Genomic DNA, 26,942 nt, shown 5'->3' on the forward strand with positions numbered 1-26,942 from the left:
GCTCTGGGCACAGAGAGCCAGATTCAGGGCTCGAACCTGGGGACCATGAGATCATGACCTGAGCCGACGCTTAACTGACTGAGCCACCCAGGCGTCCCTAAACAAAACTTGTTTATATGTGGCTTTATACTTGAAAAAATGACACACATTTCCTGATCAAATCTTTTAAAACAATGACATACAGCATTTGCATTCTTGATAATTACTATCAAGTAATTATAAAGTTTGCACAAAGTTTGTACAAGAAGGCAATCAAAATGTAAAGCCATATTTTTTTACAACTACTGAAATTATATCTTAAAAATTCACCAGCTCTTCTTTTTTCTTTACCGACAAATATAATGTTGAAATTTCTAGATTAATGAGAATAAATTTTGAATCCACTTGAATTCTTTCAATATCATATATTTCTGAAGATGTTGAAGCTCTAATCTTCAAAAAGCCTACGTGTTAAAGAAGTCGCCCTGCTGCTTGGTTGGTCACCATTAAAAGGGCACATCAGCCACAAATACACAGAAGTGCCTGATGCATTCAAAGTGCAAGTTCTGGAGCTGCCTCCAACTGGAAAACCTACTTGGCCTTCCAGCATGCCTACTCTGGCTGGCCGCACTCTGGGCTGCATGCCCTGTCCCGGGCATCCTGGAATGCCAACCCTCCCCGCATCTCCAGGGGTCCCTTGCCTGCAGCTGGCAGCCTCACACTCCCAGCTAGCTGCAGAAGTAAATGTCCTCCTTGCTCTCACTCAGCCCATGGTAAACACCACCATTGTACCTGCCTCCTTTGGGGATTGGAGGGTACACTGTCAGACTCTGACTCAGCCAGGCTACCCTTTGAGGAGCCCTTGGGTAGGCTTCTCACAGCTAGAGACCACTTCCCAATGCTCTGGCCTCCCAGCGCATCCAGCCATCTCAAGACTGAAGGGATCAATGTTTTCGTGGCACATCTGTAACCTTTCTGATGCCAGGACACACTGGGTGGGCAGCTCTGCCTTAAGATGAGCTGTGGTTCTGTCTCCTGATAGTAAGCAGCCATTTTTAGTGCCAAACCGATATTTTGATATTTTCTTATTCCGTTCCTGCTGCCCATGTGCATTATCTTTACGCTTTATTAAATTTTTTATTATTGGCCACAGCAGCTTCTTACTTGACACGTCTCTGGAGGCCAGGGAAACAAAAGCAAAAATGAACTGTTGGGACCTCATCAAGATAAAAAGCTTCTTGCACAGCGAAGGAAACATCAGCAAAACTAAAAGGCAACTGACAGAATGGGAGAAGATATTTGCAAATGACATATCAGAGAAGGGTTAGTACCCAAAATCTATAAAGAACTTATCAAACTAATACCCAAAGAACAAATAATCCAGTGAAGAAATGGGCAAAAGACATGAATAGGTACTTCTCCAAAGATGATATCCAGACAGCTGACACATGAAAAAATGTTCAACATCACTCATCATCAGGGAAATATAAATCAAAACCACAGTGAGATACCACCTCATACCTGTCAGAATGGCTAAAATTAACAACTCAAGCAACAACATGTTGGCAATGATGCGGAGAAAGAGGAACCTTGTTGCACTGTTGGTGGGAATGCAAACTGGTGCAGCCACTCTGGAAAACAGTATGGAGGTTGCTCAAAGAATTAAAAGTAGAATTACCCTACAACCCAGCAATTGCATTACTAGGTATTTATCCAAGGGATACAGGAGTGCTGATTCGAAGGGGCATATGCACCCCAATGTTTATAGCCATGTTATCGACAATAGCTGAAGTATGGAAAGAGCCCAAATGCCCATCAACTGATGAATGGATAAAGATGTGGTGTATATATATATATATACAATGGAATACTGCTTGGCAATCAAAAAGAATGAAATCTTGCCATTTGAAACAATGTGGATGGAACTAGAGTATATTCTGCTAAGTGAAATAAGTCAGTCAGGGAAAGACAAATAATCATATGATTTCACTCGTATGTGAAATTTTAGAAACAAAACAGATGAACATAGGGGAAGGGAAGGAAAAATAAGATAAAAACAGAGAGGGAGACAAACCATAAGAGACTTTTAAATACAGAGAGCAAACTGAGGGTTCCTGGTGGGGTATTCTGTGGGGGGATGGGCTAAATGGGTGATGGGCATTAAGGAAGACACTTGTTGGGATGAGCACTGGGTGTTTATATAAGTGATGAATCACTAAATTCTATTCCTGAAATCATTATTATATTATGATTAACATTATAAATATGCTAACTAATTTGTATTTAAATTAAAATCTATATATATAAAGAAATTCATTATTTTGTGTTCTTTGTAAAATTTCCTTCATTTTTAGTCATCTCATCATTATATATTCTGCTTCTTCAGGTGGTAAAATCCTTTGGTGAATACCATAGTTACAGGTAGAAGCTGTCTAATATATTATTTTTTGCTGTAAAAAAGAAAAGGAGAAGCCTCATTTCCAGTGGTTGAGAAATATTCCTTAATTGTTCCTTGTGCCACTTGGCTCATGATTTATGACTGGTAGATGTTCTCTGAGAACTAGGGCCTAGGAATATGTCAGTCATGATAATATGCTTTTCCACTCTGCAAATAAGCCAAAGATGTACATTTATTTAGCGCATTTTTCTTGACTTCACCAATGTTTTGGCCACTGGTCTAATGAGTCAGGGGCTTTCTACCTTCAATTCCTTACCTTTGGGATATCTGTCACATTTAGACCTAGTAACAACTCAGTAACAGAAGGAATTCAAGAGTGAATGCTGGTCTGTGCAGAGGGAGGAAGTTCAAAGGAAACAGTGGCCATTGACCCTGTCTTCAGGAGCTTGTACTCTGAGAAACCAAGAGGATCTCTAGGGAAGTGGCTCAGGTCACCTGCAGAACAATGTGATAATAGCTTTAAAAAAAATACAGTGTAGGGGCACCTGGGTGGCTCAGTTGGTAAAGTGTCTGACTTTGGCTCAGGTCATGATCTCACCATTCATGAGCCCCGCATCGGGCTCTCTGCTATCAGCACAGACCCACTTTGGATCCTCTGTCCCACTCTTTTCTGCCCCTCCCCCACTCTCACACGTGCTCTCTCTCGCTCTCTCTCTCTCTCAAAAAAGAAAAAAACATTTAAAAAACTCAGTACAAGTTCTCTGCAGGGAAGGAGCCAAGTTTTATGCATCTGTTTGATCTTTCTCAGTACTGAGAATGGTGGGAACATATGGAAAATATCCCCCAAATTCTAGTTTACAAATTTCAGATTTCAAATTTCAGATGGTCCATGTTTCTCTATCCTAATCACTCTTGTCCCTGTCAACTGAAATTGGATCTTGGATTTGACTTTTGACTACACATCAATTCGATATCCTTAGAAATTTACTAAACCTTCCCAAGGCTCTGTTTCCCGATCTATAAGCTGGATGATGAAGTAATACCCCATAAGGGGATTTGAGGAGTAAGTAAGATAATAGAATGCTTAGAAGCTTAGAAAAGTGTATGGCACCTAATACTAATTCAATAGATGTTAATTATTGTGATTACTATGGCCCCCATCTTTTGTTCAGTCTGTATTCTGTTGCAGTAAAGTAGTTTCCTTTCTGATTCCTCTAACAAGACCTGCTTGTTTCATTGATCATTTCAATTACCTGAGAAACATTTGCAGAGCACTTGCCAGGCTCCCCACTGCCATGGAATGCTCTCCTCCCTTTTTGTATCACTTCTATGTCTTATGTATATTAAAATCCAGATCAGTCTTTCCCAGACATTTTTCATGGTTCTTCTACCTGATAGAAGAAGGGTAGTCTGGCTTAGAAAGAGACAAGCTGGTGTAAGCTGTTATATTAAGATAAGAGTGGAGACATGAGAGCCTGGTCTAGGGAGTTGGTTGTGGAAATGAAGAAGAAAGGAATGCTCTAAAAATTGGTTAGCTGGTCATCTCCAGGGAGAGGAACTGAATGTGGAGGGGAGACTGATGTTTCATACCTATACCCTTTGTACCTTTTGAATGTCATGCCAAGTGCCCGTATTACTGTTTAAAAACAAAAAGTGGTGATTTATCAAAAGAGGATTCCTCCAAAGTATGAAACAAAAGCAAGGATGGAATTGAAAGAAGTCTGACCACAGAATTAAAGAGATGAGAGACTGAGTCCCAGAGGAGTCAGAATCTAAGAGGTAAGTTTTCCAGTGGCTACTTCTCTCTCATTTCTGTAGACTGGATCCCAGACCCATCAGCTTGGGTGTTGATGTTGTTTTCCAGAAGTGTTGGTCCTCTGGTCTAATCTTGATGCCTTTGCACCAGCAGCCCCCATGTTTAAGGTCCCATCAATAGGAATCTACACTTTTCCAAATGTCCAGTCATAGAATTTTCTGAGAATCTACTTTATAAGAAAATAGCAAAATGGCCTATGGGAGCACTCATAATTTAAAGTTTTCAAGAGAAATGGTGAGGATCATTCAAAAGCCATTTATAATTTGATTTTGTCATATATTACATGGTTCTCTTTAGTAGTTTCAGATTGAACTTTCAAAAAATTTTTAATGTTTATTTTTGAAGGAGAGAGAGAAAGAGCGTGAGCGGGAAAGGGGCAGAGAGAGAGGGAGACAGAATCCAAAGCAGGCTCCAGACTCTGAACTGTCAGCACAGAGCCTGACTCAGGGCTGGAACTCACGAGCTGTGAGATCATGACCTGAGTCGAAGTCGGACACTTAACTGACTGAGCCATAGGTGCCCCTTGAGCTTTCAAATAATACATGTTTTGCTCCTTATTTGAAATAGGTGTGGGAGAGGGAAAGCTTGTATTTGTGAACACTCATGGGTGGAACTGTTCAGGAAGTTTCTGGAAATATGCTGTACTAAAATATAAGAATCCAAAGGCTTGGGGTGCCTGGGTAGCTTAGTCAGTTAAGCGTCCAACTCTTGACTTCAGCTAAGAAATCAAGCTCACAATCTCATAGTTTGTGATTTCGAGCTTCACAGTGGGCTTTGTGCTGACAGTGTGGAGCTTGCTTGGGATTCTCTCTCTCTCTCTCTCTCTCTCTCTCTCTCTCTCAAAATAAATAAACATTAAAAAAAAAAATCCAAAGGCCTGTGGTATGTAAGGCATCCTGTTTAGCACTTAGGAGAGAGGAAGTGTGGACCATACTTGGTGCCTAACATCCAGCAATTCTACACAAGGCAAATGACCTATAGGTAGATAAGGGAGTTGGGTGACCTTTCATGGTGACATTTGGGAGAAGCAATACAAACTCCCTTGGGACTAAAACCAGTGTTTGTTTTTCTAATTACAAAAATAACATAGGTATATGGGTTGTCTGGAAATTTGGAAAAAGAACAACAAAAGAATGAAAGTCAAGAGAAATGATTTCTTAATGGTGGATGTAGAGAAAAATGCACATCTCAGCACTCATTTACCAAGTTGTGTCCAGTTAATTATCCAATTAAGAGGTATAGTCAGTATGTACATGGTCTCTGTTTTCCTCCTGCTTATCAAGTAATAAGCATCAGTGCATATTAGTTAGTTGAATAGGGAATAAATGAACATTTTGCCAATGTCACTATGTACATGGCATTTTGTAGCCTGTAAACATATTATAGGCATTATCTCAACTTTTTCCTTTCAAAGCTCTGGGATATGGATAAGGCAGATGAACTCTTCTCTTTTCATATTTGTACAAACTGTGATCCAGAGGGGTGTGGAATGGCTTGCCTAAACAGAGTGGACCCCAAATAAAGATTTTCCTCTCCACTCTCCCTTGTTTATAATGCTGAATATATGTAACTCTGAATGCTACTCATCCCAGAATTGCTCTGACTCCTTCAGGTTGACTGTTAGGATGTAAGTTAGTAAACCAACTGCCAGCCTCAACCTGGCATCGTGCAATATCCTGCGGAAGGTAAGATGATGTACTGATATGAAGCTAACAATAGTTATCCCAGAATGCAGGAGAATTTTAAGTTTAGAGCTTAAAATACAGTGTAGGGGTGGGATAGCTTCTCTTCCCTCCCCCCCCCCCCCCACCACTTTGCTACCCTGTTCTCTCAGTCACTTCGAAATTAGTGCACTGGCTGTGACAGTACACGCAGATGTTGTCAGTGAGGGATCAGGGACGACTTCACAATAATGACATCTCCGATGGCTTGTGAGGGAACACCCTGGATTTGACAGGAGGCAATCTAGGAAGAAAGGAGTTCTAGGTGAGGGGCAAGAATGGAGACAGAAGGGATAGAGGGAGAAAGAGGGGTAATTTGAAGTCTGTTTGAGGAGGTGGGAGTTGTCTCGTCTGACTGGAGTGGACCCCGTGTGTGAGGGATGAGTCTCAAGAGAGACTGGGCCACACGATCAGAAGCTGATTCTACAACTAACTCATTAGGAACAAAACATCCTGTCCCCGAACTGCAAACCAGGCTGACTAGAGTACCTGCTGTATGAGCTTTTTGCCTTTTCTCAGACCATTTGCCACCCCCCAACTCCCCCAGTTTCCTTATTTTCCAGTCAGTTTTGCACTCTGATTGGTTTCCCATCCCCTGTATCTGCAGTGGCCTCGCCCCTGCTGGGCTCCTCCTCTGCCCTTGATCTCTCCCTCCCCTGACCTCACTTGATCATACTGTCAGGGCACCCAACCCTCCACCCTCTTCCTTGACCACAGTCCTCCCTCCCACTGACCCCTATTGAGACTGGAAACAGCTATGACTTCCACCAGCAAATATGCTTCCTGCCCAAGCCTGCCCACAGCATGTGACAGCAATGGGCCTCAAATGCTGGGCACATGAGTTTGACTTGATGTGAATAAATATTTAACCCCCTAAATTTGGGGCTATTAATCAGGACAACACGGCCATGAGTTGCTATAGAATACTATGCCATCGAGCACTAAAATCATCACATACGCGACTTAAAGTGAAATGTATCTAATGCTTTCTGAGAAAATTTTATTTTACTCAATTTAAATGAGATTTAAAGTCAATTTTTAGGAGTGAGAAAAATAATTCAGTTAACCAAATCCTGATCTGTTTATCTTAGAAGCAAGAATGAAAACTCAAGGGGCGCCTGGGTGGCTCAGTTGGTTTGAGCATCCGACTTCAGCTCAGGTCATGATCTCACAGTTTGTGGGTTCAAGCCCTGTGTCAGGCTCTGTGCTGACGGCTCAGAGCCTGGAGCCTGCTTCCGATTCTGTATCTCCCTCTCTTTCTGCTCCTCCCCTACTCATGCTGTGTCTCTCAAAAATAAATAAACGTTAAAAATTTTTTTCAATTAAAAAAAATATTCCATCTTGCTAAGATCATCCCCTCTCCTAAAAAAAAAAAAAAATAGGAAAGAGAAAAAGTATGAGTTGGGGGTAGGAATGGTATTCTCATGACTGAACATGGAAAGATTTTTGCTGTTTCTGTGATCTGGACATTTCAAGGAGACCCGAGTAGTGTGGATCAGCGTCCTCAAAACTGCTGCTTTTTCTTTGTGCTTTTGGCTTGTCCCAGTCTAACAACTGGTCCAGTGGACAGGCGTTGATAAAAACAAGGCTGTACTCCAAGGCTGAGGAGTATTTTTAGGTCTTGAGGAAGAAGGTTGTTTTATTTGAAGGAAAGGATGGTAATGTCATCCAAAGTCCTGTGTGGAAGCTGGGACTTGGCAAGACCCGAAAAGCATACTTCAAAAGGAATGCGGCCAAAGGCCAAGCTTTGAGAAACCATATGCTGTGGAGACCCAGTTCTTCCGGTCGTCCGAGAAACTTAACGGTGGAAGTTCGAGTGGATTTTCTCATCCTTTGTCCCTTTTACGAACTGTCAGTGAACACGGGCGTTTGCTCTTTTCAATTGCCTTGTGGGAAGCTCAAGCCTGTACTCTTTCCCCTTTGAGCAATAAGAACAAAAATAACCCCTGAAACTCCTAAGATATGTCATAACCTCATGGGGAAATGTTAGCTGGTCAATCTTCAACAGTCCTCCAAGTAAAAATTAGGTGAAGAAATGGATTGAGGGTTAGATGCCTACGTATATACGTACCCATGGGTGTGGTGGTGTTTATGTATGTCTAGCACACACACCTGTGCTTAATCTAAAGTGCCCTGTGCAGGGGCACCCGGATGGCTTAGTCGGTTAAGTGTCCAACTCTTGATTTCAGCTCAGGTCATGATCTCACGGTTTGTGGGTTTGAGCCCCGTGTTGGGCTCTGTGTTGACAGCGTGAAGCCTGCTAGAGATTCTCTCTCCCACCCTCCCTCCCTCCCTCTCCCTCTGACTGCCTCTCTCTCTCTCTCTCTCTCTCTCTCTCTCTCTCTCTCTCTCTCTCAATATGTAAATAAACTTGGGGTGCCTGTGTGGCTCAGTTGGTTAAGCTTCCAGCTTTGGCTCAGGTCATGATCTCACAGTTCGTCAGTTCCAGCCCTGTGTTGGGCTCTGTGTTGACAGCATGAAGCCTGCTTGGGATTCTCTCTCTCCCTCTCTCTCTCTCCCTCAAAATAAGTAAACTTAAAAAAAATTCCCTGTACAGATAGGAGAAAGGCAGGAAACACAGAGCTGCCTGTATTTGTTCGATGCTTCAGAAACCATGGGGCCTGGTTGGGGTAGCCGGATGTTTAGATAGGTCCTCCTCCCTGAGGGGATTCTAAGTTCAACAGTGATTCTAAGCTGGCATTCAGGAAAATCAATAATTTAAGTGAAATGAGAAAATTGAACTTCTGGAAAATGTCTTCAATTGAATCTTGGGATGTTGGTTGAGCTACTCAGGACCCGTGGGCAAAGGCTTTAAAATGTCTTTATCTATAGACTGCTTTTAACTGTCTCTGGTATTTGCCTGCTGGGGAGACTTCTTCCAGAGGTACCAGAGACCAGCTTTCCTCACCATGTGTCCTCTGGATAATTAGTCCAGCACCACTGACAATAAAGGGACTTTGTGGTCATAAAAGCTTAAGACACACCGCATGCTATGTCCTTCTGAAGAGTGACCATGCACGCTGGCATTATAAAAGGTCTTAGCACAAGTCTGCCTTTATCATTCTAAGTTGTTCACATATTTGTTTAGCCACGGGCCTTCGTTCTTTTTGGTTTTGTACTTGCACCTTACTGCCAAATGCAAGAAAGCATTAACACAACATAGAACTTTACCACAACATCTCTGAGTTTTGGTTTCCTGTGTGCGTTTCTGTGTGGACAGGCCATGTCAGCATCGCTTGGGAGGTTATTAGAAATGCAGGTCTTGGGACCCTGCCTGAGACCTACTGAATCCCAGTCTGCAGACGGGGCCCGGGGAATCTGTGCTTTCAAAAGCTCTCCATGTGATTTTTTTATCATATTAAAGTTTGAGAAGCCCTGATATAGCTGTTCAGTCAACTATCACATTTCTTAGATGATAACAATCCACCAGGCCTTATGGATTCTCTCCTTGGCTTTTAAGGCCCCACTCACCCAACCAATCCAAACTTCATCTACCTTTATCTCCAACTCCACACCCTGATTACTATGTACTCTACTCCACGTGGCCACTGCCTTGCCGATGCTGTCTCTGCCTGTTTTTGTGCCACAGACACCCCAGAATAATGTTGTTATTTTTAAAAGATTTTTTAAGTTTATTTATCTTGAGGGGGGGGAGGGGCAGAGAGAGAATCCCAAGCAGGCTCCGGACTATCAGCATGGAGCCTGACGCAGTACTTGATCTCACAAACCATGGAATCGTGACCTGAGCCAAAATCAATAGTCAGACACTTAACCACCTGAGCCAACCAGGTGCTCCCAGAATAATGTTTTTAATGTTTACTTATTTTTGAGACAGACAGGGACATAATGCGAGTGGGTTAGGGGCAGAGAGAGAGAGACACACACACACAGAATCTGAAGCGGGCTCCCGGCTCTGAACTGTCAGCACAGAGCCTGATGCGGGGCTTGGAACTCACCAGCTGTGAGATCATGACCTGAGCCGAAGTTGGATGCTCAACTGACTGAGCCACCCAGGTGCCCCCCAGAATAATGCTTTTAAATGAATACAATGAAACATTATTTCAAGATTTCAAAATAAACCGTTATTCTGAAATACAGTTATCAAAATATTTTAAAATCTGTGTTAATAAAAGGAATAAATATATTTGCATTTGTCACGTAAGATCCAGAGGCAGATCTGTAACTGTTATACCTCCAGAGTGGTGATGCTTTCTAAACCATATTTTGAAATACCTACAATGCTGAAAGACGATATGAAAATACCGCAGGCAAAATGAATATAATTTTTTATTAAAACATTTTTTAATGTTTGATTTATTTTTGAGAGAGAGAGAGACAGACAGACAGACAGACAGAGCACCAGCAGGTAAGGGCAGAGAGAGAGAGGGAGACACAGAATCAGAAGCAAGCTCCAGGCTCTGAGCTGTCAGCACAGAGCTGGATGTGGGGCTCAAACTCACGAACCTTGAGATCACGACCTGAGCTGAAGTCAGACGCTTAACTGACTGAGCCACCCAGGTGCCCCAAGTTTGTTTGTTTGTTTGTTTGTTTGTTTGTTTGTTTGTTTGTTTTGAGAGAGAGAGAGAGAGAGAGAGAGAATCCCAAGCAGGCTCTGAGCTGACAGCAGAGAGACCGACTTGGGGCTCAAACCCACACACTGTGAGATCAGGACCTAGGCTGAAGTTGGATGCTCAACCAACTGAGCCACCCAGGCACCCCACCTCAAACACCATTCTTGGTACTGTTGACACCTACTCAGCTTTGAGGCCTCAGCATAAAAGTCCCCTCCTTGGGAGAGCTTTACAGGATACCCCCCCAGACTAGGCAGGTACTCTGTTATGTACTCTCGCTGGAGCCAATGAACTGGTTTCACAAGTGAGGCTCATTATTTTGATTTTGAGCCTCATGTCCACTCACCTGCTCAAATGAGAGCCCTGTGGAGACAGAGAGTGTCCACAATCCCTACCCCAGTGTCCGGTGGGTATTTGCTCAACAAACACTGTTGGATTGAGAGGCATTAGAAAGGTTAGGGATGCCCCCGTCTACACTCTCCTTTGTATCTGTGGAGAAGGTAAGGTCTAGTGAGAAGCCTCACGCCTAGTTGGAAACTATAGCTGAAAATGGAAACTATAGGCGCCTGGTGGCGGTTGTAAAAGAAGCCTTGAGGGGTTGGGGGACTGTTGATCCAGGTGCAGTGCGAAGGTGGGCACTCAGCCCGCTGTCCCATCTTGTGGGAAGAAAAAGACCAGCACATAGTTACCTCAGATTTTCAGTAAACCCATTGTTACTCTGTACTGCTCGTCCTCAAGCTCAGTTGCTAAGTCTCTTGGTTAAGATGAGCAGAGAAATTGGGGCTCAAACCCACAAATTATATTACATTACAAAATGTGTTTTACAGTTCCAAAGACTGTTGACTTGCAACCAAAAACAGATGTTTTTTTTAATAAAAAACTGTATACGTTACACTTAAAATTTTTTTTCTTGTTATTGTTTGTAGAAAGCTATGTCAGTTCCTTTAAAGTGGTAAACTGTGTCATAAGAGGGCAATTTACTCAATGACGTTGTGATAATTAACTGTGACCTCCAAATAGAGCTCCGATTTACTGAAGCAAAATAACTATAAGATTAAGAGCATAGCTAAAGAAATTCCCTGGTAGCAATGAGTAAAATTATATAAGTAAAATTAAAGTGACTGACTTTAGGATACAAGACGGGATTCACCTTTGGAGTAGTATTGTTTATTCTGTTGAAGTAATTTTGAATTGCATTTCTATTATTTGAGGCATCAATAATTCTAGCAAAAGGTGTTTTTATGTGTGTATAAATATATGTGCTGTATTTATATAATCACTAAATATTTTTTAGAACCATGTTTTTCACACTGTGTCTTTCCATTTCTGAAATGAGATTGATTGATGTGTTTTTCTAAAGAAGCTGCAGTGTTTCCTCTTGTGTCTTCTGCAGAACATACTTCTTTTTTTTCCTTAATGTTTATTTATTTTGAGAGAGAGAGAGAGAGAGAGAGAGCGAGCATGAGCACAGGGGAGGGGTAGCGAGAGAGGGAGAGAGAGAATCCAAGCAGGCTTCACGATGTACGTGCAGCGCCCCACTTGGGGCTTGAACTCACCAGCCATGAGATCATGACCTGAGCCGAAATCAAGATTCAACTGCTTAACTGACTGAGCCACCCAGGTCCCCCTCTAGTTTCTTATCTATAACTTCAGAGTCATAGTAATAGCGATGCTGTAAGGATCACATACAAAGCTGTGTGTAGAGGGTTTTATAAACGCAAAACACTACATATAATGCTTATGTGTACATATGTGTGTGTCTATGTGTACACGATTACACGTGTACATGTAAGCTGTCACTGCTGATGTTCCTTAGTGGCCTGCTTTTATAAATCTCACAGGAAATGCTTCTCAAGGGATTTCAGTGGCTCTAGTCATTAGCTATTCACTCTCTGAACCTCATTTAGTAACACTGACTGTGACTGGCCGTCATTTTTAAGAACACAGGACATTCTTTCCACAGTTTAACCCCGTGTTGGCTTTCTCTTCTTCTCGTTTTTATTTGTCTTTTGAAAAGTATTAGAAAAGGCAAATTTCTAAACTCACAAACCTTGGGTCTTAGCCAGAAGACTCTTTTTATTCCTCGACAACTACTTCTTACTGGGGAACTAGGGGCCTGTATGGCAAAGGGACAGGCCGGGCCTGGACAAAAAGCCCTGCTGGCCAAGAGCGTCTGGCAGGCACCTGGCACAGTATTCCTTCTCCCGTGACAGCCTCTCAGACTCCCATGGCTCCTCGCGTTGGTTACATAGTCACCAAGTAAGTCGGTGTTTAATAGTAAGTAATACCTCGCTGTATGCAGTGAATAGGTTTTAAAAATAAGGTACGTAGAGTGAGAAGTGAAGGCTGTCCCTCCTCTCTTTGCCTTCTGTTCCACTATTAGCAGTTCAGAGCATGGCTCTCAAAACCATGTTGTATGTGGTTATTTTTTTTTTTAAGTTTATTTACTTATTTTGAGAGAGAGAGAGAGAGGGAGGGAAGGGCAGAGGGAGAGAATCCCAACCAGAATGTGCGCCATCACAGAGCCCGACATGGGCCTTGAACTCACGAGCCATAAGATCATGACCTGAGCCGAATTAAGAGTCAGATGCTCATCTGACTGAGCCACCCAGGTGTCCCAACGTTGTGTGAGGTTTTAATATGCACACCCAAAGATCTTTCATTTATGTTTATTTATTTATTTTTTGAGAGAGAGAGAGAGAGAGAGAGAGAGAGAGAGAGAGCTAGTGCTTGAGCAGGGGAGAGAGGCAGAGAGAGAGGAAGACAGAGAATCCTAAAAAGGCCACATGCCCAGCGTGGGGCCTGACATGGGGCTCGATCTCACAAACATGAGATCTCCACCTGAGCTGATGTCAAGAGTCAAACACTTAACTGACTGAGCTGCCCAGGTGCCCCCCAAAGATCTTTTTAATAAAGCAATTATTCTGTTAGCTCTACACTGAAAAAAAAAATCTTTTCATGTCAGAACATACATTGGTATACCTATTCCTTAGTATGAATATATGTTATTTACCTTCTGATGGACCTTTCTTCCTTCCTTCCTTCCTTCCTTCCTTCCTTCCTTCCTTCCTTCCTTTCTTTCTCTCTCTCTCTCTTTCTTTCTTTCTTTCTTTCTTTCTTTCTTTCTTTCTTTCTTTCTTTCTTTTTCGTCTTCTTTCTCTCTTTGTCTTTGCTGGTACAAACAATGCTTCAGCAAACATTCTTGTAAATACACACACACAGACTTTTATAATCTTGTTTCATACAATTAGGTCTTTAATGCATGTAATGTTTGTTTTATACATAATGTGATATAACTATACTTTAAAAGAAATAGATACTAATTTGTTATCAACCATTTATTGAATAGTCCATCTTATTCCTGTTGGTCTGAAATGTTAATTTTATCATAAACCAAATTTGTATGTATGCCTGCTTTGGATTCTTTGATTGATTTATTTATCTTTCTACAGATCTGTGTCTCTGTACCAGCCAGTTATGATAATCTTATAGGATATTTTCAAATCTGAGAGATCAAATCTTCAAACATTGTTCTGCTTCAAAATGTTTCTGTTATTCTCATTCTTTGTCTCTTCTGTCTGACCTTTAGTATTAGCTTGTCAAGTTCGATTTCAAAATTACACTGGAATGAAGAATTTGTATATAATAAAATTGGCTTTCAGGGGGATGCATGGTTCTGTGAGTTTGACACAAGCATAGATACATGTTGGTACCATCACAATCAGGATACAGAATGGTTTCATAGCCCCAGAACTCCCTCCTGCCATCCCTTGGTTGTCACATCTTCCTCCAACCCATCAATTCTCTGTCCCTAAAGTTTTATCTGTTTGAGAATGTTATGTAAGTGGAGTCCTACAGTGTGTTGCCTTCTGAGGCTCACTCGGCACAATGCATTTGAGATTCATCCAAGTTCTTGAGTGTATTGTTAAGTAGCACTCCATTGTGTGGAGGTAACCACAGCTTATCTGCTCTCCCCTGCTGAAGGACATTTAGGTTGTTTTCAGTTTGGGGCCATTATGAACAGAACTATCTTAAACACTCGTGTACAGATTTTTCTGTGAACGTAACTCTTCATTCTTCTTGGGTACATGCCAAAAAATGAGATGGCTGGGCTGTATGGCGAGTATAACTTGGTGAAAAAACAACAAAAACAAAAACCTGCCAGACTCTTTGCCGGGGTGGCATGCTGTTTGGCCCTGCCACCAGCGAGGCCTGAGAGCTCCAGCTCCTCCGTGTCCTTGCCAGCACTTGGTGGTATCAGCTCTCTCTACTGTAGTCATTCTGACCAGTGCAATGTTACCTCATCGCGGCTCTAGCCTGTGTTTCCCTCATGGTCAATGATGGTGAACATCTCTTCGTGTGCCTGTTTGCCATCCTATTCTCCTCATTGGTGAAGTGCCTGTTCAAATCTTTTGCCCGTTTTAAAAATGTGTTATTTGTTTCCTTAACCATTGAGTTTTGAGAGTTCTTTGTGTATTCTGAACACAGATCTGTTGTTGGGAGTGTGATCGTTGCAGTCACACAGACCCCACGCTCAGAAGGGCCCCCCACTTCATGTGACGCTCTACACTCATGGTCTTGAAACTCTTAATAACTTTCAACAAAGGACCCAGTACTTCCAGCCTGTACTGGGCCCTGGGCATCATGTAGCTAGTCCTGTGTGTGGGGTGTGTGATGTGCAAATACTTTTTCCTAGCCCACCGTTTGTTTTCCCTCTCATTCTCTTAGCAGTGCCTTTCCCAGAGCAAAAGTTTTAAATTTTGATAAAGTCCAGTTTACCTATAGTTTTCTGTGACAGATTGTGTGTTTGGTGCCATGTCCAAGAACTCTTTGATCACAAAGATTTTTTTCTTCCATTATCTCGTAAATGTGTTACAGTTTTACGTCTTAAGATATATGATCCGCTTTGCGTAAATTTTTTTATAGTAGATGAGATTTAGGTTTTACATCAGAACTTTGATTGGCAATATATTTAACTTACAGATTAATTTAGGAAGAACTGACATCTTTACAACATAGCACCTTTATATCCAGGGACATGATAATGTGTCCTTCATTTAGTCAGGTCTGCTTCCGTGTCCCGCAAAGCTTCGTGCTTTTATTAAGACACATCTTGGTCTACACATACACACACATATTTTATTACTTATTCCCAGATATGTTGTAGTTTTTGTTGCTACTTGATATGAGACTTCTTTTCCATCTTGTTCGCTAATTCTTTATAGTTGATGAATAGAGCGGAAAAGAAAGCTGTTGCTTTTTGGATGATCTAGTGTCACAGATACTTCCTAATGGGTTATGCTACTTGTCTGCTTTAGGCAGCTTCCCAAGGAGATGACTTCTGCCCCTCACTTCCCAGCTCTCCCTGTGTGAACTAGGAGGGGAGAGTGGGGTCCAAGGTTGCTCACAGGAGCCGCCAGCCCCATTGCTGCAGGGTGCCAAGTGCATTGTTGTCAGCAGAGGGTGTCAGAAGCTAATTACCTCAAACAATAAACACATTTCGTCAGTTCAAATTCATTCAGCTGCAAGTAACAGACTAATTAAGTGGCATTTACTTTTAAAAACGTGTTTTATTTTACAGGAAATCTGAAAGTATGCCATTGGTGCAATAATAACGTTGGGAATACAAATTCTTCCCTTTTAGACTTTTTTCAAAATAAACTTTTGGTTTGGAATTATTTTAGATTCACAGGGAAATTGCAAAGAAAATACAAAGAGTTCTCCTATATTCTTCACCCAGTCTTCTGGGTGTGAACATCTCCTATAACTATAGTACATTTGTCAAGAGAAAGCCATTCGTATGGGTTCATTACGATTAACTAAACTACAGATGTCATTGAAATTTCATCAGTTTTCCCACTAATGTTCTTGTCCTGTTCCAGAATCCAATCCAGGGTACTTCATTGCATTCATGCCCTCGTATCTCCCCAGGCTCCTCCTTGGCTGTGACAGTTTCTCTGTCTTTGCTTATTTTTCATGACCTTGACACTTTTTGAAGTGGACTGGTCTGGTGTCTTCGTAGAATGTTCCTCGGTTTGATTTTGTCTAATGCTTCCTCGTACTTAGTTTGGGGTTATGGGTTTTGGGGAAGAATACCACAGGGCTGGAGTGCCCTTCTCATCGCCTCAGTTGGGGGAGGGTAGGGGTATGTGCTATCAACATGACTTACTTATCACTGGTGAGGTTAACCTTGTGAGAGTCAACTGATAATGTTGAGCTTGATGACGGGGTATTTTCTGCCAGATCTTTTAGTTTATTTATTATGGAGAATTCAAAATATCCATAACAGTAGGGAGAATGTGGGTCTATATCTAGCTTCGCTGTTATCTATCTATTTATCTATCAATCTTGTTTCATCTGTACCTCTATCCACTTTCCCATCAGCCCCCACTAAGCTATTTTGAAGCAAGTTCTAGACATCACGTTTAATCTATAAATATTTCAGTATGGATCTTTCAAAAGATAAGGACTCCTAGAAACATAGCCACAAGATCATTAACATTCATAAAAAATGTAACTGTGATTTCAAAACTGTTTCTGTTTTCTCGTGGAGGGCATGTGGTTCTCTATCCTTGCTGTTTAACGGTTGCAAGAGAGCCTCTCTGGCTTCAACCGTCACATCTAAGTTCAAGACAAATCACTGGGAGGCAGAGTAACAAGAAATCAGAAGCTTTCCCAGGTCCCTTCTCCCCTCACCCACACCAACAGATTTCAAAATATGTTTTATGGGCCAGAACTGTGTCACGTGGCTCCCGTAAGTTACAAGGGAGGTTGGAAAAGCTAGCATTTGGCTTTCCAGCCTTTCTATAATGGAGCATGGCATGGAATAATGAAGCTGGGAATAGATGCTTAGTGAGCCAAACTGTAGTCTTCTTTACACTAATTTTGGGAAGAGAAAGGTTTCACTTGGACCCTTCTCCATTCTGTGAGACTAGTCATTAGGACCAGACAAGGACAGAGTGGGATTGGCAACAAGAACAGCTGAGCTGCTGAGCCATAGTTGTGTTCATGTTTGCCCTGCCATTGGCTTCACAAGGACATCGGCTGGGACATGGCTACACCTAGTAGTGGAGGCTGAAGCCTCAGCTGTGGGTGCTGGAACCATGTGGAGCTGGAACCAGTCTGCCATTTTACTTCGTCTTCAAACAACTTGAAGATGTGGATTTAAAGAATGTTATGTAATAGGACATAAAGTCAGGGCATTCCTAGGGTGGTGAATAGGCTAAGTATGTGCTTGGAGAACTACCAATGGGAGAATGGATAAGCTACCAAGGTAGGAGTACTGTGGGAAAGTTTAATTTTTATGAGTTTAGCAGGAATTTTGCAAAATAAAAAAAAAATAGAAGCTACCAATTTTTGGTGAATCTAGGAGATACTATTATTTTATGTACTTCTAGGAAAGAAAATATGCTGCCAATAAACTGTGACATCTCGTTTATTCTAAGGCACATCCTGACTTCAGAAATGTTCAAATGTGGGGGAATGTGTCTTAGTGTTGATGAAATGCATTTTAATTATATTACACAAGTAAGTTTTGGATTCTGTGTCACAGTATGTAAACTCTCTAAAAATTGAGGTATATACAGATCAGTGAGATTTCACCTGTGTATCTACCTCTGTAACCACCATTTAGATTAAAGATACAAAACGTTTTCACCATCTCAGAATGTTTCCTACATCTCTTCCCAGTCAATCCCAACCACAAATGTGGCCACTTTCTGATTGTTTTTCACATAAATTAGTTCTGTTTGTTCTGGACTTCATATAAATTGAATCTTCAGTGTGTACCCTTTTGTGTCTGGCTTCTTTATTCAGCCTAATGTTTTTGAGATTTACCTAACTATGTAAAAATGTAATAATGTGTTTATCCATTCTCCTGTTGATGGATATTTGGATCATTTCTAGTTTGTTTGTTTGTTTGTTTGTTTGTTTTGGTTCTTTTTTTTTTTTTTTTTTTTTTTTTTTACTATTGTTGACAGAGGTTCCATGACCGTACACATAAAAGTCTTTGTGTGGGCTTGTATTTTTATTTCTTCTGGGTGAATAACTAGAGTGGAATTACTAAGTCTTGGGTGGTGTATGTTTAACTTTAGAATAAACTATCAAACAGTTTTTCAAAGTGGTTTTACCATTTTATGCTCCCACTTGCAAGGTATGAGAGCCCCAGTGTCCTCACATCCTCACCAACACTAGAAATGTTAGTCCTCTAAATTTTAGCTATATAAATAAAGCTCAGAGAACTCTAATCAGGTAAATACAGTGATCATGGAGAGATGTTAGATTGGAAAAAAACAGTTTTAAAAAGGGTAGAATAGTTCACAGGGGCTAGGAGATTACCCCAGCAGGAATGACTGACTGCCAATGGCGAGGAATTTCGAAGGACTCATTTCAGATCAGTCAGTGGTAAATGGTGGAGATGGTCTGGAAAGAAAAGTGGGCAGACCCCTTTTACAGATATTCAATGGGGTATTTTCTTTCAGTGGAGGGCCTTTGTGGAGGAAGACTGACCTAAGAGTTTGCCTGGGTAAAGGGGAATCTGTTGAATGCACTACAAACTTCGGTGCCTGGGAGAACTCATGACCTTGGGTCTGGAAGCAGTAGAAGCCACTGGAGGTCCAGAAAGGAAAAGGAAATTGCAGAAGGCAATAATACGTTGGCGAAGCAGATCTGGACTGGAGCACAGACTGGGATGGAGAGTGGGAGTTGGGGATCAGATGAGATTTCTGATTGCATGTGTGGGCAGAGCTACGGAGACACTCTGAGAGAACAGGTGGGGGCTTACAAGGAGGAACCATGGACAAGCTAGATGGTGTCTTTCAGGTTATCTGGTCCAGTGTGCTGCCCAGTACAGTGATGCGTCTGGCTTCAGCAAACATGTTCTGAAATGGTTCCTTGTACTGCTATATCAAGGGGTTAACTGGGTTCTCCAGCTACTCTTTTAGAAAGACAGCATGCCCTAGGCTGTGGGACTTACTTCATTGCCTCTGTTTGCATGTGTCTTCTCCAGAATGTGCCCGTGACAGTATGAGACTTTCTGCTAGCTCTCTCACAGGCTACCATCCCTACCTAAAGCCTGGAGCTAGAAACCCCTTATAAGGCCTGCTGCCCCTCTCTGTTGGGTGACACGGGGTGGAAACTGCTCCTTCTTCACGCAGACTTTTGCCACTCTGTTCCTCTGATCTCAGAATGGACACACTGACTATGGTCTATGAAATTTCTTTCTTCAAGGGTTAGACAAGAGAATTATAATGCTGGAGAGTAAAAAGCTAATGAGAGCTAACCTTCACTGCAAGCTTGCTGTATGCTGCCAGTGGTTCCCAGAGCTGTACGTGCATGCTTTGTTTAATCTTTTTTTTTTAATGCTTATTTTTGAGACAGAGACAGAGACAGAGTGCAGGTGGGGGAGGGGCAGAGAGAGAGGGAGACAGAGAGACTGTGAGATCATGAGCTGAGCCGAAGTCTGGATGCTCAATTGACTGAGCCACCCAGGCGCCCCTTGATAGACTTTATTTTTAAAGCAGTTTTATATTAATAGAAGAATTGAGCAGAAGGTTTAGAGTTGCCTAATCTCCTCTCTCCCTCTACCCTCACAATTTCCCCTATTTGTCTTAGTGCGGTATATTGTTTACAATTGAGGAGCCAATATTAATACATAATATTAATACTAACAGGTCAGTAGTTTACATTATACTTTTTGTGTTGCATAGGCTAGGGGTTTTGACAAGTAAATAATCTCATGCATTCGCCATTCCAGTGTCATACGGACATTAATTTCTCTTTCAGGGACACTGTAGGTTGGTACTGTATTGATGAAAGAACTTTCCTTGACCACCAAGGCGTCCGTCCCTGATGGAAGTCAGTGGGTCCCTACTGTTATGGCAAGGAGCTTTGAATGTCCTTCCTGCTTTGCAGGTGGTTTCTCCTGGCATCCCCAAAGAACTATATATGTATATATGTAATATATACTCCCCGTAGGGTAATATGAGTCATGTGCACTGGAAAACTTTACTGAAGTCATAAAGACACTGGGTTCCAAACACACCTGGCCCCAAAGGTTTTGGGTTCGGAGTCGTAGGCCTGTGTTGCTTAGCATCCCCGGCAGGGTCGGCAGCAGCACCAGAGAATCAAATACTTGTTTCTGCAGAGAAATGATCTCTGCACATATTCACACAAAGTGGGAAAAGTACAGATAAATATCTCTGCGTCAGTTTAAGGCAAATCTTGCTGCCAAGGTGCAAATGTATCTATGGTTGAAAAACAAAATTCAGCCCAGTAAATTTGAAGATCCAGTTGGCTTTATTAAGGGATTCATGAATTGGGTAGCATCCTATCTAGCAAGTGGGGCGACCTCTGAGGAGTTGTACAAAATGGAAGGTTTTTATAGGAAGCAGGATAGGCCAATAAGTTATTAACAAAAGAAAATAAAGGATTATTTCAGGCAAGGTCCCCTTCCCCCCACTGCCCCTCCTGGGAAGGACAGAGAGTCTTATCATGCAAATTACCTCATCATCCTTTGAAGGATAGAGAGGGCCCATGTGACAGATGACCTCACTGGTGCTGACCAGAAAATTCCTGACTGATGGGTTAAGACTGCATTTTTAGGGGAGGTTGAAATTGTGGTTAGGATAGGCATTAAGCCTTTGTTCGGTGACTTGGCCTAGCATAAGTGACTCCGTCTTGGGCCTATGATTTTCTTTTTAACTCTATCTATCTCAAAGTTTCTGTCTTTTCAAAGCATGTGGATTTCACAATTTCAGATGAGGGATGGTTGACCTAGACAATGCATGGCAAGGTGGAACAAATGCCAATATAGAAGGGAGTGTGGACACACAGTTGTCTTATGTCTGTAGCCCTTAGCTGAAGCTGATTTCAGAAAAGTGATACAGGAATGGAGTGGGTGGGTATTGACTATTTGTATAAGAAGTTTCTTAAGGTATATCAAAGTTTTTATTAAAAGTAAATTCCAATTCAAGGAACCTGAAACAAGTGATATTATCAAGGACTCAGATTGGTCTTTCTGCTTTCCCCTGAGAGTTGTTTGCTCTCAGGTTGGCTCTCCTCATGGTTCCAAGCTGGCTGCCAGCAACTTGCAGATCTCCACGCTTCCCCACTCAGGTTCAGAGGAAAGAGAAAGCGTCTCTCTCTTGGACAAGCTGAAGTCACATGCCCATGTCTGTTGCCAGGAGTCGGGAAATACCACGATTGATTTAGCCTAGGTTATCAGCCTCAAACTGGCTATGCATATCCTTAAGGGTAAATGAAGACTTTTTAAAAATGGTCCATAGGCTTAGATAGTTTTAAGGCAATCAATTTCTATATATTCATTTTTCATACTCACTCTTGCCTAAAATTGATCTACCTGAGAACCTGTCTGCAGGTGAGGCCTCAGTTGGTTCTTTTCATTCCCTTTTTCATAATCACCCTTCTCTTGCTCCACCAGAACAGGGGGCATGTCTCAGCCATCCCAGCCATTACCATGGTGTGTTGACCCAGGCCATAAAAGTCTCTGGGGTACACTCCAAAAGGACAGTTTTGCAATGTTGCTGTTGAACAAGCTCCTTTAATCAAGGCTTTATGACATTCCCTGTCTTACCCATGGATTTGTTTGGGGTGAAGCATGACTTAGAAAGCCAGTATTAGACCACCCTGGTGCATTCTGAACCCGGATTTAATAGATGGAGTGGTAGGACGGTTTCCATTGGAAGGCCCAGCTGTGCTTAGAACACATTCTAAGAAATTCATGAGAACACAGCAAAGGGGACTAGGTGAGAGGAAAAGTGCTGGTGGCTGATCTCCTGGTGTCCCCTCAGCCAGACGCCTGGGCATCAGAGGTGGCATGATTGCCATCATAACATTTGCATTTGGATTGAAAAGTGAAGAGAAGCTTCACCTGACAGAAAGTAAGTCTGTTTGGCTGCAGGTTTGGCAGTGAGGGCTGCATTTGCCAACATGAATATGTGACGGACATTTTCTGTGTAAACACAGTGAGTGAAATCTGCTGTGGCACGGTTTCTGTGAAATACATTTAAAGCATGCAGTGCACATTTTATTTTATAAAAAGGTATCGGGAATGCTTTATTGACGTTGGCAATACTTTTATTTTCCACACCCTTTCTGGGTATATTGGGTGAAATAAAGTGTCTCTTAGTAAGAGAATGACAAGTATAATTAATGGTCATTTGCTGGATAGGTAAACCCTTTAATATAATTCTCCCAAATTGAAAGAATGAATGACTCTAACAGGGAAACAAGTCCATTAGCAAGACATGTGACTTCCAAATCTTTGTTCCCAACACAATTAAAGACCAACCCTAACTGACTTACCAGCTGATTATTAAGAAGAGTTTTTTCATAAACCACTGTGTGGTTCTGGCATATAACTTGTGTACATAATAATAAAACATTAATTTCTGGGATAAAATTCCTTCTCTTGCTTCTATTTATTTATATGAATGAGGTCTCTGCACTTACATTATAGAAAGAAAATATAACAATAGAATTAATCCTATTTCTGAAAATTTCTCAAAATGAGTAATATTTATTCATGGATTTATGAACTAATAACTAAAATATAAAAGTGGCCCAATTTATCTCATTAAAAAATGCCTTTCTGATACAATTTTACTATTAGTGTTTGGGCATTATTTAATCAAAGTCTGTCCTATATTTAGATTTTTATCAAATGTTTACTAGCAATAATTGTAATAATAACGTCATGAGGAAAAAGCTAACTTGTAGAACCTTATGGTCACAATAAATAAGTTAATCCCAAATAATGGACATTTTTTATTGCCCAGAGAAATAATAGCTTGCAAAAGGAATGTTACATTATGGTCAGACTCTGAGGAAGAAATAGAATAGAAACCCAATTTTTTTTTTTTTTTTTAAAGAAGGAGAGAGAATCTTTTTTTTTTTTTTTCAACGTTTATTTATTTTTGGGACAGAGAGAGACAGAGCATGAACGGGGGAGGGGCAGAGAGAGAAGGAGACACAGAATCGGAAACAGGCTCCAGGCTCTGAGCCATCAGCCCAGAGCCTGACACGGGGCTCGAACTCACGGACCGCGAGATCGTGACCTGGCTGAAGTCGGACGCTTAACCGACTGCGCCACCCAGGCGCCCCTAGAAACCCAATTTTTAAGTAATAATAAAAAAAAAAAAGAGCAGTGGGAAATTCAGTCTGTTATAGAAGAGCTCATTCAGGTGTATTTTAGATGTTGGGAACCAATTGCCACAGTATTTGGAGTTTGTTGTATACCTATAAAAAAATGAATTGATAGTTTTATTTTAAAATGTCAGGAGTTACATACACAGGATTACTTCTTTTGCATCTAAAACTGATAATGAAAGATTTTGGATGTCAACAGAAAAATGAGTAAGGGTCACATAGTTTTTCAAAAATCTTTTAGCTGTACATCAACACTAAAAACAAAACAAAACAAAAAACAAAAACAAAAACAAAACATTGATCAAGGTGGCTTAGGCCATGTGCTCCATCCATCCCTGGAGATCCCCTTCCCTAGAACTTTCTAGATACCCAAACCCAAACTGGAGAATATTAAGAAGGGGCAAAGGAGACTGGCTGATGCAGAAGCCAAATAAAAGGGGAGAAACCATTCAAAGGTCAATAAAGTCAAGATAAGTTTTTTTTCTTTGTCAATATGGTGTGCATGTGCTTGTTTGAAGGCAGAAAGGAGGATCCAGTGGTGAAATGGGGTCTAGACGTAGTCCAGTGAAGAAGTCCTGGGGGAGGAAGGGAAGAAAGAGGATTTAGAGAGACAGTGGGAGTGTGGCTTTGTAAATAGGTTGTGGCAACTGGCTCTGACATCCCTGAACTTGAGTGGCCTGAGAGATGGACAGGCACAGCTGGTTACTGCTGAGAGCAGAGTCTCGTGGGGATTGTTGAGGTCACAGAGCAGTGTTTTTCTGCAGCCACAACCTTAACCCCAAGCTACCTGAGAGCAAAACCCATCTGTTTAATAGTTATTGAAATAATTATTATTGGTCAGAGTGTGCAACTTCCAGTTTTAAGAGGAATAAATTCTGGAGATCGAGTGTACAGCATGGTGATTATAGTTAATACTGAATTACGTATTTGGAAGTTGCTAAGAGAATAAATCTTATATGTGCCCACCACAAAGAAGAAATGGTAATTATGTGACAAGATGGAGGTATTGGCTAATGCTGTAGTGGGTAATCATATTGAGATACATGGTGTATCAAGTCAACACATTGTATGCTTTGAACTTACACAGTGTTATATACTAATTGTATCTCAATAAATCTGGAGGTGAAAAAAGGGAATTGCTGTTGGACATGCCCCTACAATTAAAAAACATGCTTCCAGGACATAAAGATTGGGTCCTGGAACTTACCCACGTTGGTTCCAAGCAGCAACCATTGTAACAGTTGTAACCGTTATAACAGACTATTGGTAAGTCCCTGGAGATAGCCATGAACATAGCATGTTTTTTGTTTTAACTATTAATTCACAATATAAATACAAAATAAGTTACCAAAAAACAAAATTCAACTGAGTAAATTTGAAGATCTAATTGGCTTTATCAAGAAATCATCAATGGGGATGCATCCGATTAAGCAAGTAGAAAGGAGCTCCAAGTGGAAGGCTTTCCAAAGTGAAAGGCTTTCTTGGACAGAAGGGAGCTGGGACAGGGGTGTCACAAACCAAAGAAAGCATTACTTCAGGCAGGGTTGCCTTACTGTGGGGGAGGGGCAGGGCTCTATCCTACAGATCACCTCCCTAGTGTTCTGCTGATTTGTTTAAAATTCCACTTTGGGGAGAGGCTGAAACTGCAATTTAGGTATTAAGTCCTGGTTTGCCCACCTACAACTTAGCACAAATGACTCCATTCTGAGCCTGTTGTTCCTTCCTTCCTTCCTTCCTTCCTTCCTTCCTTCCTTCCTTCCTCCCTCCCTCCCTCCCTCCCTCCCTCCCTCCTTCCCTCTTTTCTTTCTTTCCTTCCTTCCTTCCTTCCTCCCTCCCCCTTCCTTCCTTCCTTCCTTCCTTCCTTCCTTCCTTCCTTCCTTCCTTCTCTCCTTTCTTCCTTCTCTCCTTTCTTCCCCCCTTCCTTCCTTCTTTCCTCCCTCCCTCCCTCCTTCCTTTCCTCCTTCCTTCCTTCCTTCCTCTCTCCCTCCCTCCCTCCCTCCCTTCTTTCCTTCCTTCCTTCCTTCCTTCCTTCCTTCCTTCCTTCCTTCCTCCCTTCCCCCTTTCTTTCCTTCCTTCCTTCTTTCCCTCTCCTCCCCCCCTTCCTTCCTCCCTCCCTCCTTCCTTTCCTCCTCCCTCCCTTCCTTCCTTCCTCCCTTCCCCCTTTCTTTCCTTCCTTCCTTCTTTCCCTCCTTTCCTCCCCCCTTCCTTCCTTCCTCTCTCCCTCCTTCCTTTCCTCCCTCCCTCCCTCCTCCTTCCTCCCTCCTTCCTTCCTCCCTCCCTTCCTTTCCTTTCTTTCTTTCTTTCTTTCTTTCTTTCTTTCTTTCTTTCTTTCTTTCCTTCCTTCCTTCCTTCCTTCCTTCCTTCCTTCCAACAATTCCCCCCTTTTTGACCAGACTCTCAGCCTAACCAAAAAATGTGATCAAAATTTAAGGCATTAGCACTGTTCTCAGCTACTCTTCTATAGTTCTCACAGCTTTTACTGATACTCTGGGTGACATTCATGGGTCATGATGTTTTCTTTTTGTGTTTCTATTTTGTTTTGCTTTTGCTGAATCTCTGTGGTAGTCACAGGTCATGACTTCAGACTCACAACTTTTTGGCTGGTCATTTTCTTCATTTTTTTTTTCTTTCTAATGTTCCAGTCTTAGGGAGATCATTTGCTTGGTGGTTAGAAATTGCAAAATGCATGTAAAGCCTTTGAGAGAGTACAGTGCACCAGGGAGATTACTATGACGATTATAAACAGGATAATTCCCAACATCTGTAGTTATACTCCAGAGCCATAGTTCCCAAGACCCAAACCAATCAAAATCAAATAAGTAAGAGATGCCACTAAAGGAGTCACCTTTTTAAGCCAAGTGACTTGCTTGGTGATCTTATGTAACTGAGTTTCAACTTCCCCAGAAGTGTTGCTTGTGCAGTATGTGATATAGGCCACAGAGCCTCCCTGCTCAGCTAAAAGGTCATCAAGGGCTATCCTCTTGTTCAGAACGACTTTGGCCAGAGAGTCTAAGGATTTTTTGGGGCAGTATTGCTTTAGCCACAGATTCTGCAATACTTTCAAGAGTTGAGGAGACGCTCCTGATTGTAATCTAATGTACATTTATTCCAAACCAGGGAAGCTGGGCCCTGCCCAAGGGAGCATAGCCTGAATCATGAATGCTTCCCGGTAATTCACATTTGAATCTGTGGCTCAGGACTGGAAAAGTGACAGCCATGGAGGCCAGTAAAAATTTAAAGGTCTGTAAAGCAAACATGCAGTTTTATTCTTAACTCTTGCCTTGTGCCCC

The 26,942-nt window shown here is 41.8% G+C and overlaps 1 protein-coding gene and 1 long non-coding RNA gene across 8 annotated transcripts in view; one reads left to right on the top strand and one right to left on the bottom strand.

The window, feature by feature from the left end:
* The window catches only part of ADPRM (ADP-ribose/CDP-alcohol diphosphatase, manganese dependent), a 578,681-nt gene that overhangs the window by 146,321 nt on the left and 405,418 nt on the right, over positions 1 to 26,942 (top strand). The window lies entirely within an intron of this gene.
* The window catches only part of LOC109494191, a 28,712-nt gene continuing 25,383 nt past the window's right edge, over positions 23,614 to 26,942 (bottom strand). Inside the window, exon 3 of the long non-coding RNA XR_002148836.3 lies at positions 23,614 to 24,227. This is a non-coding gene — a long non-coding RNA (uncharacterized LOC109494191). The remainder of the gene's footprint in view (positions 24,228 to 26,942) is intronic.

This window comes from Felis catus, chromosome E1 (genome assembly GCF_018350175.1).
Source record: "Felis catus isolate Fca126 chromosome E1, F.catus_Fca126_mat1.0, whole genome shotgun sequence".
Taxonomy (NCBI): domain Eukaryota; kingdom Metazoa; phylum Chordata; class Mammalia; order Carnivora; family Felidae; genus Felis; species Felis catus.